Source organism: Scyliorhinus torazame, chromosome 7, assembly GCF_047496885.1.
Source record: "Scyliorhinus torazame isolate Kashiwa2021f chromosome 7, sScyTor2.1, whole genome shotgun sequence".
Taxonomy (NCBI): Eukaryota; Metazoa; Chordata; class Chondrichthyes; order Carcharhiniformes; family Scyliorhinidae; genus Scyliorhinus; species Scyliorhinus torazame.
This window is the reverse complement of record NC_092713.1, coordinates 611,932-624,511: the sequence shown is the minus strand read 5'-3', so window position 1 is coordinate 624,511 and position 12,580 is coordinate 611,932. Positions and strand designations below refer to the sequence as shown.

The window sequence follows — 12,580 nt, the reverse complement described above, 5'->3', positions numbered from 1 at the left end:
CACAGAGACGCCACGGCACAGCGGAAATGCCACAGAGACGCCACGGCACAGTGGAAATGCCACAGACGCCACGGCACAGTGGAAATGCCACAGACGCCACGGCGCAGCGGAAATGCCACAGACACCACAGCACAGCAGAAATGCCACAGACGCCACGGCACAGCCGAAATGCCACAGAGACGCCACGGCACAGTGGAAATGCCACAGAGACACCACGGCACAGTGTAAATGCCACAGACGCCACGGCACAGTGGAAATGCCACAGATGCCACGGCACAGTGTAAATGCCACAGGCGCCACGGCACAGCGGAAATGCCACAGAGACGCCACGGCACAGTGGAAATGCCACAGAGACGCCACGGCACAGCGGAAATGCCACAGAGACGCCACGGTACAGTGGAAATGCCACAGACACGCCACGGCACAGCGGAAATGCCACAGAGACGCCACGGCACAGTGGAAATGCCACAGAGACGCCACGGCACAGTGGAAATGCCACAGGCACGACGGTACAGAGGAAATGCCACAGCGACGCCACGGCAGAGTGGAAATGCCACAGAGACACGACGGCACGGTGGAAATGCCACAGATGCCACGGTACAGCGGAAATGCCACAGATGCCACGGCACAGTGGAAATGCCACAGAGACACCACGGCACAGCGGAAATGCCACAGACACGCCACGGCACAGCGGAAATGCCACAGAGACGCCACGGCACAGTGGAAATGCCACAGAGACGCCACGGCACATTGGAAATGCCACAGATGCCACGGCACAGCGGAAATGCCACAGACGCCACGGCACAGCGGAAACGCCACAGACGCCACGGCACAGTGGAAATGCCATAGACGCCACGGCACAGCGGAAATGCCACAGACGCCACGGCACAGAGGAAATGTCACAGAGACGCCACGGCACAGCGGAAATGCCACAGAGATGCCACGGCACAGCAGAAATGCCACAGAGACGCCACGGCACAGTGGAAATGCCACAGAGACGCCACGGCACAGTGGAAATGCCACAGGCACCACGGTATAGCGGAAATGCCACAGAGACGCAACGGCACAGCGGAAATGCCACAGAGACGCCACGGCACAGCGGAAATGCCACGGACACCATGGCACAGTGGAAATGCCACAGAGACGCCACGGCACAGCTGAAATGCCACAGAGACTCCACGGCACAGTGGAAATTCCACAGAGACGCCACGGCACAGCGGAATTGCCACAGATGTCACGACACAGTGGAAATGCCAGAGGCCACGGCACAGCGGAAATGGCACAGAGACGCCGCGGCACAGTGGAAATGCCACAGAGACGCCATGGCACAGCGGAAATGCCACAGACGCCACGGCACAGCGGAAATGCCACAGACGCCATGGCAAAGTTGAAATGCCACAGACGCCACGGCACAGCGGAAATGCCACAGAGATGCCACGGCACAGTGGAAATGCCACAGAGATGCCACGGCACAGTGGAAATGCCACAGATGCCATGGCTCAGTGGAAATGCCACAGAGACGCCATGACACAGCGGAAATGCCACAGAGATGCCACGGCACAGTGGAAATGCCACAGAGATGCCACGGCACAGTGGAAATTCCACAGATGCCATGGCACAGCGGAAATGCCACAGAGATGCCACGGCACAGTGGAAATGCCACAGAGACGCCACGGCACAGCGGACATGCTACAGACGCCATGGCACAGCGGAAATGCCATCAGAGACGCCACGGCACAGCGGAAATGCCACAGAGACGCCACGGCACAGCGGAAATGCCACAGAGACGCCACGGCACAGTGGAAATGCCACAGACGCCACGGCACAGTGGAAATGCCACAGACTCCACGGCGCAGCGGAAATGCCACAGACACCACGGCACAGCAGAAATGCCACAGACGCCACGGCACAGCCGAAATGCCACAGAGACGCCACGGCACAGTGGAAATGCCACAGAGACACCACGGCACAGTGTAAATGCCACAGACGCCACGGCACAGTGGAAATGGCACAGAGACGCCGCGGCACAGTGGAAATGCCACAGAGACGCCATGGCACAGCGGAAATGCCACAGACGCCACGGCACAGCGGAAATGCCACAGACGCCATGGCAAAGTTGAAATGCCACAGACGCCACGGCACAGCGGAAATGCCACAGAGATGCCACGGCACAGTGGAAATGCCACAGAGATGCCACGGCACAGTGGAAATGCCACAGATGCCATGGCTCAGTGGAAATGCCACAGAGACGCCATGACACAGCGGAAATGCCACAGAGATGCCACGGCACAGTGGAAATGCCACAGAGATGCCACGGCACAGTGGAAATGCCACAGATGCCATGGCACAGCGGAAATGCCACAGAGATGCCACGGCACAGTGGAAATGCCACAGAGACGCCACGGCACAGCGGACATGCTACAGACGCCATGGCACAGCGGAAATGCCATTAGAGACGCCACGGCACAGCGGAAATGCCACAGAGACGCCACGGCACAGCGGAAATGCCACAGAGACGCCACGGCACAGTGGAAATGCCACAGACGCCACGGCACAGTGGAAATGCCACAGACGCCACGGCGCAGCGGAAATGCCACAGACACCACGGCACAGCAGAAATGCCACAGACGCCACGGCACAGCCGAAATGCCACAGAGACGCCACGGCACAGTGGAAATGCCACAGAGACACCACGGCACAGTGTAAATGCCACAGACGCCACGGCACAGTGGAAATGCCACAGATGCCACGGCACAGTGTAAATGCCACAGGCGCCACGGCACAGCGGAAATGGCACAGAGACGCCACGGCACAGTGGAAATGCCACAGAGACGCCACGGCACAGCGGAAATGCCACAGAGACGCCACGGTACAGTAGAAATGCCACAGACACGCCACGGCACAGCGGAAATGCCACAGAGACGCCACGGCACAGTGGAAATGCCACAGAGACGCCACGGCACAGTGGAAATGCCACAGGCACGACGGTACAGCGGAAATGCCACAGACGCCACGGCACAGTGGAAATGCCACAGAGACACCACGTCACAGTGGAAATGCCACAGACGCCACGGCACAGCGGAAATGCAACAGAGACGCCACTGCACAGCGGAAATGCCACAGATGCCATGGCACAGTGGAAATGCCACAGACGCCACGGCACAGTGGAAATGCCACAGACGCCACGGCACATTGGAAATGCCACAGAGATGCCACGGCACAGTGGAAATGCCACAGACGCCACGGCACAGTGGAAATGCCACAGACACCATGGCACAGTGGAAATTCCACAGAGACGCCACGGCACAGCGGAAATGCCACAGACGTCACGGCACAGTGGAAATGCCACAGAGGCCACGGCACAGCGGAAATGGCACAGAGACGCCACGGCACAGTGGAAATGCCACAGAGACGCCACAGCACAGTGGATATGCCACAGAGACACCACGGCACAGCGGAAATGCCACAGAGACGCCACGGCACAGTGGAAATGCCACAGACGTCACGGCACAGCGGAAATGCCACAGAGATGCCACGGCACAGTGGAAGTGCCACAGACGCCACGGCACAGTGGAAATGCCACAGACGCCACGGCACAGCGGAAATGCCACAGACGCCACGGCACAGCAGAAATGCCACAGACGCCACGGCACAGCGGAAATGCCACAGAGATGCCACGGCACAGCGGAAATGCCACAGAGATGCCACGGCACAGTGGAAATGCCACAGAGACGCCACGGCACAGCGGACATGCTACAGACGCCATGGCACAGCGGAAGTGCCATCAGAGACGCCACGGCACAGCGGAAATGCCACAGAGACGCCACGGCACAGCGGAAATGCCACAGAGACGCCACGGCACAGTGGAAATGCCACAGACGCCACGGCACAGTGGAAATGCCACAGACGCCACGGCGCAGCGGAAATGCCACAGACACCACAGCACAGCAGAAATGCCACAGATGCCACGGCACAGCCGAAATGCCACAGAGACACCACGGCACAGTGGAAATGCCACAGAGACACCACGGCACAGTGTAAATGCCACAGACGCCACGGCACAGTGGAAATGCCACAGATGCCACGGCACAGTGTAAATGCCACAGGCGCCACGGCACAGCGGAAATGCCACAGAGACGCCACGGCACAGTGGAAATGCCACAGAGACGCCACGGCACAGCGGAAATGCCACAGAGACGCCACGGTACAGTGGAAATGCCACAGACACGCCACGGCAGAGCGGAAATGCCACAGAGATGCCACGGCACAGTGGAAATGCCACAGAGACGCCACGGCACAGTGGAAATGCCACAGGCACGACGGTACAGCGGAAATGCCACAGCGACGCCACGGCACAGTGGAAATGCCACAGAGACACGACGGCACGGTGGAAATGCCACAGATGCCACGGGACAGCGGAAATGCCACAGATGCCACAGCACAGTGGAAATGCCACAGAGACGCCACAGCACAGCGGAAATGCCACAGTGAAGCCACGGCACATTGGAAATGCCACAGACGCCACGGCACAGCGGAAATGCCACAGACGCCACGGCACAGTGGAAATGCCACAGAGACACCACGTCACAGTGGAAATGCCACAGACGCCACGGCACAGCGTAAATGCCACAGAGACGCCACGGCACAGCGGAAATGCAACAGAGACGCCACTGCACAGCGGAAATGCCACAGATGCCATGGCACAGTGGAAATGCCACAGACGCCACGGCACAGTGGAAATGCCACAGACGCCACGGCACATTGGAAATGCCACAGAGATGCCACGGCACAGTGGAAATGCCACAGACGCCACGGCACAGTGGAAATGCCACAGACACCATGGCACAGTGGAAATTCCACAGAGACGCCACGGCACAGCGGAAATGCCACAGACGTCACGGCACAGTGGAAATGCCACAGAGGCCACGGCACAGCGGAAATGGCACAGAGACGCCACGGCACAGTGGAAATGCCACAGAGACGCCACGGCACAGTGGATATGCCACAGAGACGCCACGGCACAGCGGAAATGCCACAGAGACGCCACGGCACAGTGGAAATGCCACAGACGTCACGGCACAGCGGAAATGCCACAGAGATGCCACGGCACAGTGGAAGTGCCACAGACGCCACGGCACAGTGGAAATGCCACAGACGCCACGGCACAGCGGAAATGCCACAGACGCCACGGCACAGCAGAAATGCCACAGACGCCACGGCACAGCGGAAATGCCACAGAGATGCCACGGCACAGCGGAAATGCCACAGAGATGCCACGGCACAGTGGAAATGCCACAGAGACGCCACGGCACAGCGGACATGCTACAGACGCCATGGCACAGCGGAAATGCCATCAGAGACGCCACGGCACAGCGGAAATGCCACAGAGACGCCACGGCACAGCAGAAATGCCACAGAGACGCCACGGCACAGTGGAAATGCCACAGACTCCACGGCACAGTGGAAATGCCACAGACGCCACGGCGCAGCGGAAATGCCACAGACACCACAGCACAGCAGAAATGCCACAGACGCCACGGCACAGCCGAAATGCCACAGAGATGCCACGGCACAGTGTAAATGCCACAGAGACACCACGGCACAGTGTAAATGCCACAGACGCCACGGCACAGTGGAAATGCCACAGATGCCACGGCACAGTGTAAATGCCACAGGCGCCACGGCACAGCGGAAATGCCACAGAGACGCCACGGCACAGTGGAAATGCCACAGAGACGCCACGGCACAGCGGAAATGCCACAGAGACGCCACGGTACAGTGGAAATGCCACAGACACGCCACGGCACATCGGAAATGCCACAGAGACGCCACGGCACAGTGGAAATGCCACAGAAACGCCACGGCACAGTGGAAATGCCACAGGCACGACGGTACAGCGGAAATGCCACAGCGACGCCACGGCACAGTGGAAATGCCACAGAGACACGACGGCACGGTGGAAATGCCACAGATGCCACGGGACAGCGGAAATGCCACAGATGCCACGGCACAGTGGAAATGCCACAGAGACGCCACGGCACAGCGGAAATGCCACAGTGACGCCACGGCACATTGGAAATGCCACAGACGCCACGGCACAGCGGAAATGCCACAGACGCCACGGCACAGCAGAAATGCCACAGACGCCACGGCACAGTGGAAATGCCATAGACGCCACGGCACAGCGGAAATGCCACAGATGCCACGGCACAGCGGAAATGTCACAGAGACGCCACGGCACAGCGGAAATGCCACAGAGATGCCACGGCACAGCGGAAATGCCACAGAGACGCCACGGCACAGTGGAAATGCCACAGAGACGCCACGGCACAGTGGAAATGCCACAGGCACCACGGTATAGCGGAAATGCCACAGAGACGCAACGGCACAGCGGAAATGCCACAGAGACGCCACGGCACAGCGGAAATGCCACGGACACCATGGCACAGTGGAAATGCCACAGAGACGCCACGGCACAGCTGAAATGCCACAGAGACTCCACGGCACAGCGGAAATGCCACAGAGACGCCACGGCACAGCGGAAATGCCACAGACGCCACGGCACAATGGAAATGCCACAGACGCCTCAGCACAGCGGAAATGCCACAGAGACGCCATGGCACAGTGGAAATGTCACAGAGACGCCACGGCACAGCGGAAATGCCACAGAGACGCCACGGCACTGTGGAAATGCCACAGAGATGCCACGGCACAGTGTAAATGCCACAGAGACGCCACGGCACAGTGCAAATGCCACAGAGACACCACGTCACAGTGGAAATGCCACAGACGCCACGGCACAGCGGAAATGCAACAGAGACGCCACTGCACAGCGGAAATGCCACAGATGCCATGGCACAGTGGATAATGCCACAGATGCCACGGCACACTGGAAATGCCACAGACGCCACGGCACATTGGAAATGCCACAGAGACGCCACGGCACAGTGGAAATGCCACAGATGCCACGGCACAGTGGAAATGCCACAGACGCCACGGCACAGCGGAAATGCCACAGACGCCACGGCACATTGGAAATGCCACAGAGATGCCACGGCACAGTGGAAATGCCACAGACGCCGCGGCACAGTGGAAATGCCACAGACACCATGGCACAGTGGAAATTCCACAGAGACGCCACGGCACAGCGGAATTGCCACAGACGTCACGGCACAGTGGAAATGCCACAGAGGCCACGGCACAGCGGAAATGGCACAGAGACGCCGCGGCACAGTGGAAATGCCACAGAGACGCCATGGCAGAGCGGAAATGCCACAGACGCCACGGCACAGCGGAAATGCCACAGACACCATGTCACAGTTGAAATGCCACAGACGCCACGGCACGGTGGAAATACCACAGATGCCACGGCACAGCGGAAATGCCACAGATGCCACGGCACAGTGGAAATGCCACAGACGCCACGGCACAGCGGAAATGCCACAGAGATGCCACGGCACAGTGGAAATGCCACAGAGACGCCACGCCAAGCGGACATGCTACAGACGCCATGGCACAGCGGAAATGCCATCAGAGACGCCACGGCACAGCGGAAATGCCACAGAGACGCCACGGCACAGCGGAAATGCCACAGAGACGCCACGGCACAGTGGAAACGCCACAGACGCCACGGCACAGTGGAAATGCCACAGACGCCACGGCGCAGCGGAAATGCCACAGACACCACGGCACAGCAGAAATGCCACAGATGCCACGGCACAGCCGAAATGCCACAGAGACGCCACGGCACAGTAGAAATGCCACAGAGACACCACGGCACAGTGTAAATGCCACAGACGCCACGGCACAGTGGAAATGCCACAGAGGCCACGGCACAGTGTAAATGCCACAGGCGCCACGGCACAGCGGAAATGCCACAGAGACGCCACGGCACAGTGGAAATGCCACAGAGACGCCACGGCACAGCGGAAATGCCACAGAGACGCCACGGTACAGTGGAAATGCCACAGACACGCCACGGCACAGCGGAAATGCCACAGAGACGCCACGGCACAGTGGAAATGCCACAGAGACGCCACGGCACAGTGGAAATGCCACAGGCACGACGGTACAGCGGAAATGCCACAGCGACGCCACGGCACAGTGGAAATGCCACAGAGACACGACGGCACGGTGGAAATGCCACAGATGCCACGGGACAGCGGAAATGCCACAGATGCCACGGCACAGTGGAAATGCCACAGAGACGCCACGGCACAGCGGAAATGCCACAGTGACGCCACGGCACATTGGAAATTCCACTGACGCCACGGCACAGCGGAAATGCCACAGACGCCACGGCACAGTGGAAATGCCACAGAAACACCACGTCACAGTGGAAATGCCACAGACGCCACGGCACATTGGAAATGCCACAGTGACGCCACGGCACAGCGGAAATGCAACAGAGACGCCACTGCACAGCGGAAATGCCACAGATGCCATGGCACAGTGGAAATGCCACAGATGCCACGGCACAGTGGAAATGCCACAGACGCCACGGCACATTGGAAATGCCACAGAGATGCCACGGCACAGTGGAAATGCCACAGACGCCACGGCACAGTGGAAATGCCACAGACACCATGGCACAGTGGAAATTCCACAGAGACGCCAGGGCACAGCGGAAATGCCACAGACGTCACGGCACAGTGGAAATGCCACAGAGGCCACGGCACAGCGGAAATGGCACAGAGACGCCACGGCACAGTGGATATGCCACAGAGACGCCACGACACAGCGGAAATGCCACAGAGACGCCACGGCACAGTGGAAATGCCACAGACGTCACGGCACGGCGGAAATGCCACAGAGATGCCACGGCACAGTGGAAGTGCCACAGACGCCACGGCACAGTGGAAATGCCACAGACGCCACGGCACAGCGGAAATGCCACAGACGCCACGGCACAGCAGAAATGCCACAGACGCCACGGCACAGCCGAAATGCCACAGAGACGCCACGGCACAGTGGAAATGCCACAGAGATGCCACGGCACAGCGGAAATGCCACAGACGCCACGGCACATTGGAAATGCCATTGACGTCACGGCACAGCGGAAATGCCACAGAGATGCCACGGCACAGTGGAAGTGCCACAGACGCCACGGCACAGTGGAAATGCCACAGACGCCACGGCACAGCGGAAATGCCACAGACGCCACGGCACAGCAGAAATGCCACAGAGACGCCACGGCACAGCGGAAATGCCACAGAGATGTCACGCCACAGTGGAAATGCCACAGAGACGCCACGGCACAGCGGACATGCTACAGACGCCATGGCACAGTGGAAATGCCATCAGAGATGCCACGGCACAGTGGAAATGCCACAGACGCCACGGCACAGTGGAAATGCCACAGACACCATGGCACAGTGGAAATTCCACAGAGACGCCACGGCACAGCGGAATTGCCACAGATGTCACGGCACAGTGGAAATGCCACAGAGGCCACGGCACAGCGGAAATGGCACAGAGACGCCGCGGCACAGTGGAAATGCCACAGAGACGCCATGGCACAGCGGAAATGCCACAGATGCCACGGCACAGCGGAAATGCCACAGACGCCATGGCACAGTTGAAATGCCACAGACGCCACGGCACAGCGGAAATGTCACAGAGATGCCACGGCACAGTGGAAATGCCACAGAGATGCCACGGCACAGTGGAAATGCTACAGATGCCATGGCACAGTGGAAATGCCACAGAGACGCCATGACACAGCGGAAATGCCACAGAGATGCCACGGCACAGTGGAAATGCCACAGAGATGCCACGGCACAGTGGAAATGCCACAGATGCCATGGCACAGCGGAAATGCCACAGAGATGCCACGGCACAGTGGAAATGCCACAGAGACGCCACAGCACAGCGGACATGCTACAGACGTCACGGCACAGTGGAAATGCCACAGAGGCCACGGCACAGCGGAAATGGCACAGAGACGCCGCGGCACAGTGGAAATGCCACAGAGACGCCATGGCACAGCGGAAATGCCACAGATGCCACGGCACAGCGGAAATGCCACAGACGCCATGGCACAGTTGAAATGCCACAGACGCCACGGCACAGCGGAAATGCCACAGAGATGCCACGGCACAGTGGAAATGCCACAGAGATGCCACGGCACAGTGGAAATGCTACAGATGCCATGGCACAGTGGAAATGCCACAGAGACGCCATGACACAGCGGAAATGCCACAGAGATGCCACGGCACAGTGGAAATGCCACAGAGATGCCACGGCACAGTGGAAATGCCACAGATGCCATGGCACAGCGGAAATGCCACAGAGATGCCACGGCACAGTGGAAATGCCACAGAGACGCCACGGCACAGCGGACATGCTACAGACGCCATGGCACAGCGGAAATGCCATCAGAGACGCCACGGCACAGCGGAAATGCCACAGAGACGCCACGGCACAGCGGAAATGCCACAGAGACGCCACGGCACAGTGGAAATGCCACAGACGCCACGGCAGAGTGGAAATGCCACAGACGCCACGGAGCTGCGGAAATGCCACAGACACCACGGCACAGCAGAAATGCCACAGACGCCACGGCACAGCCGAAATGCCACAGAGACGCCACGGCACAGTGGAAATGCCACAGAGACACCACGGCACAGTGTAAATGCCACAGACGCCACGGCACAGTGGAAATGCCACCGATGCCACGGCACAGTGTAAATGCCACAGGCGCCACGGCACAGCGGAAATGCCACAGAGACGCCACGGCACAGCGGAAATGCCACAGAGACGCCACGGTACAGTAGAAATGCCACAGACACGCCACGGCACAGCGGAAATGCCACAGAGACGCCACGGCACAGTGGAAATGCCACAGAGACGCCACGGCACAGTGGAAATGCCACAGGCATGACGGTACAGCGGAAATGCCACAGCGACGCCACGGCACAGTGGAAATGCCACAGAGACACGACGGCACGGTGGAAATGCCACAGATGCCACGGGACAGCGGAAATGCCACAGATGCCACGGCACAGTGGAAATGCCACAGAAACGCCACGGCACAGCGGAAATGCCACAGTGACGCCACGGCACATTGGAAATGCCACAGACGCCACGGCACAGCGGAAATGCCACAGACGCCACGGCACAGTGGAAATGCCACAGAGACACCACGTCACAGTGGAAATGCCACAGATGCCACGGCACATTGGAAATGCCACAGAGACGCCACGGCACAGCGGAAATGCAACAGAGGCGCCACTGCACAGCGGAAATGCCACAGATCCCATGGCACAGTGGAAATGCCACAGACGCCACGGCACAGTGGAAATGCCACAGATGCCACGGCACATTGGAAATGCCACAGAGATGCCACGGCACAGTGGAAATGCCACAGACGCCACGGCATAGTGGAAATGCCACAGACACCATGCCACAGTGGAAATTCCACAGAGACGCCACGGCACAGCGGAAATGCCACAGACGTCACGGCACAGTGGAAATGCCACAGAGGCCACGGCACAGCGGAAATGGCACAGAGACGCCACGGCACAGTGGAAATGCCACAGAGACGCCACGGCACAGTGGATATGCCACAGAGACGCCACGGCACAGCGGAAATGCCACAGAGACGCCACGGCACAGTGGAAATGCCACAGACGTCACGGCACAGCGGAAATGCCACAGAGATGCCACGGCACAGTGGAAGTACCACAGACGCCACGGCACAGTGGAAATGCCACAGACGCCACGGCACAGCGGAAATGCCACAGACGCCACGGCACAGCCGAAATGCCACAGAGACGCCACGGCACAGCAGAAATGCCACAGAGATGCCACGGCACAGTGGAAATGCCACAGAGACGCCACGGCACAGCGGACATGCTACAGAACCATGGCACAGCGGAAATGCCATCAGAGACGCCACGGCACAGCGGAAATGCCACAGAGACGCCACGGCACAGCGGAAATGCCACAGAGACGCCACGGCACAGTGGAAATGCCACAGACGCCACGGCACAGTGGAAATGCCACAGACGCCACGGCGCAGCGGAAATGCCACAGACACCACAGCACAGCAGAAATGCCACAGACGCCACGGCACAGCCGAAATGCCACAGAGACGCCACGGCACAGTGGAAATGCCACAGAGACACCACGGCACAGTGTAAATGCCACAGACGCCACGGCACAGTGGAAATGCCACAGATGCCACGGCACAGTGTAAATGCCACAGGCGCCACGGCACAGCGGAAATGCCACAGAGACGCCACGGCACAGTGGAAATGCCACAGAGACGCCACGGCACAGCGGAAATGCCACAGAGACGCCACGGTACAGTGGAAATGCCACAGACACGCCACGGCACAGCGGAAATGCCACAGAGACGCCACGGCACAGTGGAAATGCCACAGAGACGCCACGGCACAGTGGAAATGCCACAGGCACGACGGTACAGAGGAAATGCCACAGCGACGCCACGGCAGAGTGGAAATGCCACAGAGACACGACGGCACGGTGGAAATGCCACAGATGCCACGGGACAGCGGAAATGCCACAGATGCCACGGCACAGTGGAAATGCCACAGAGACACCACGGCACAGCGGA

The 12,580-nt window shown here is 59.6% G+C and overlaps 1 protein-coding gene across 3 annotated transcripts in view; it reads right to left on the bottom strand.

The window, feature by feature from the left end:
• Window positions 1-12,580, bottom strand: part of LOC140426002 (noelin-3-like) — a 703,970-nt gene that overhangs the window by 98,114 nt on the left and 593,276 nt on the right. The window lies entirely within an intron of this gene.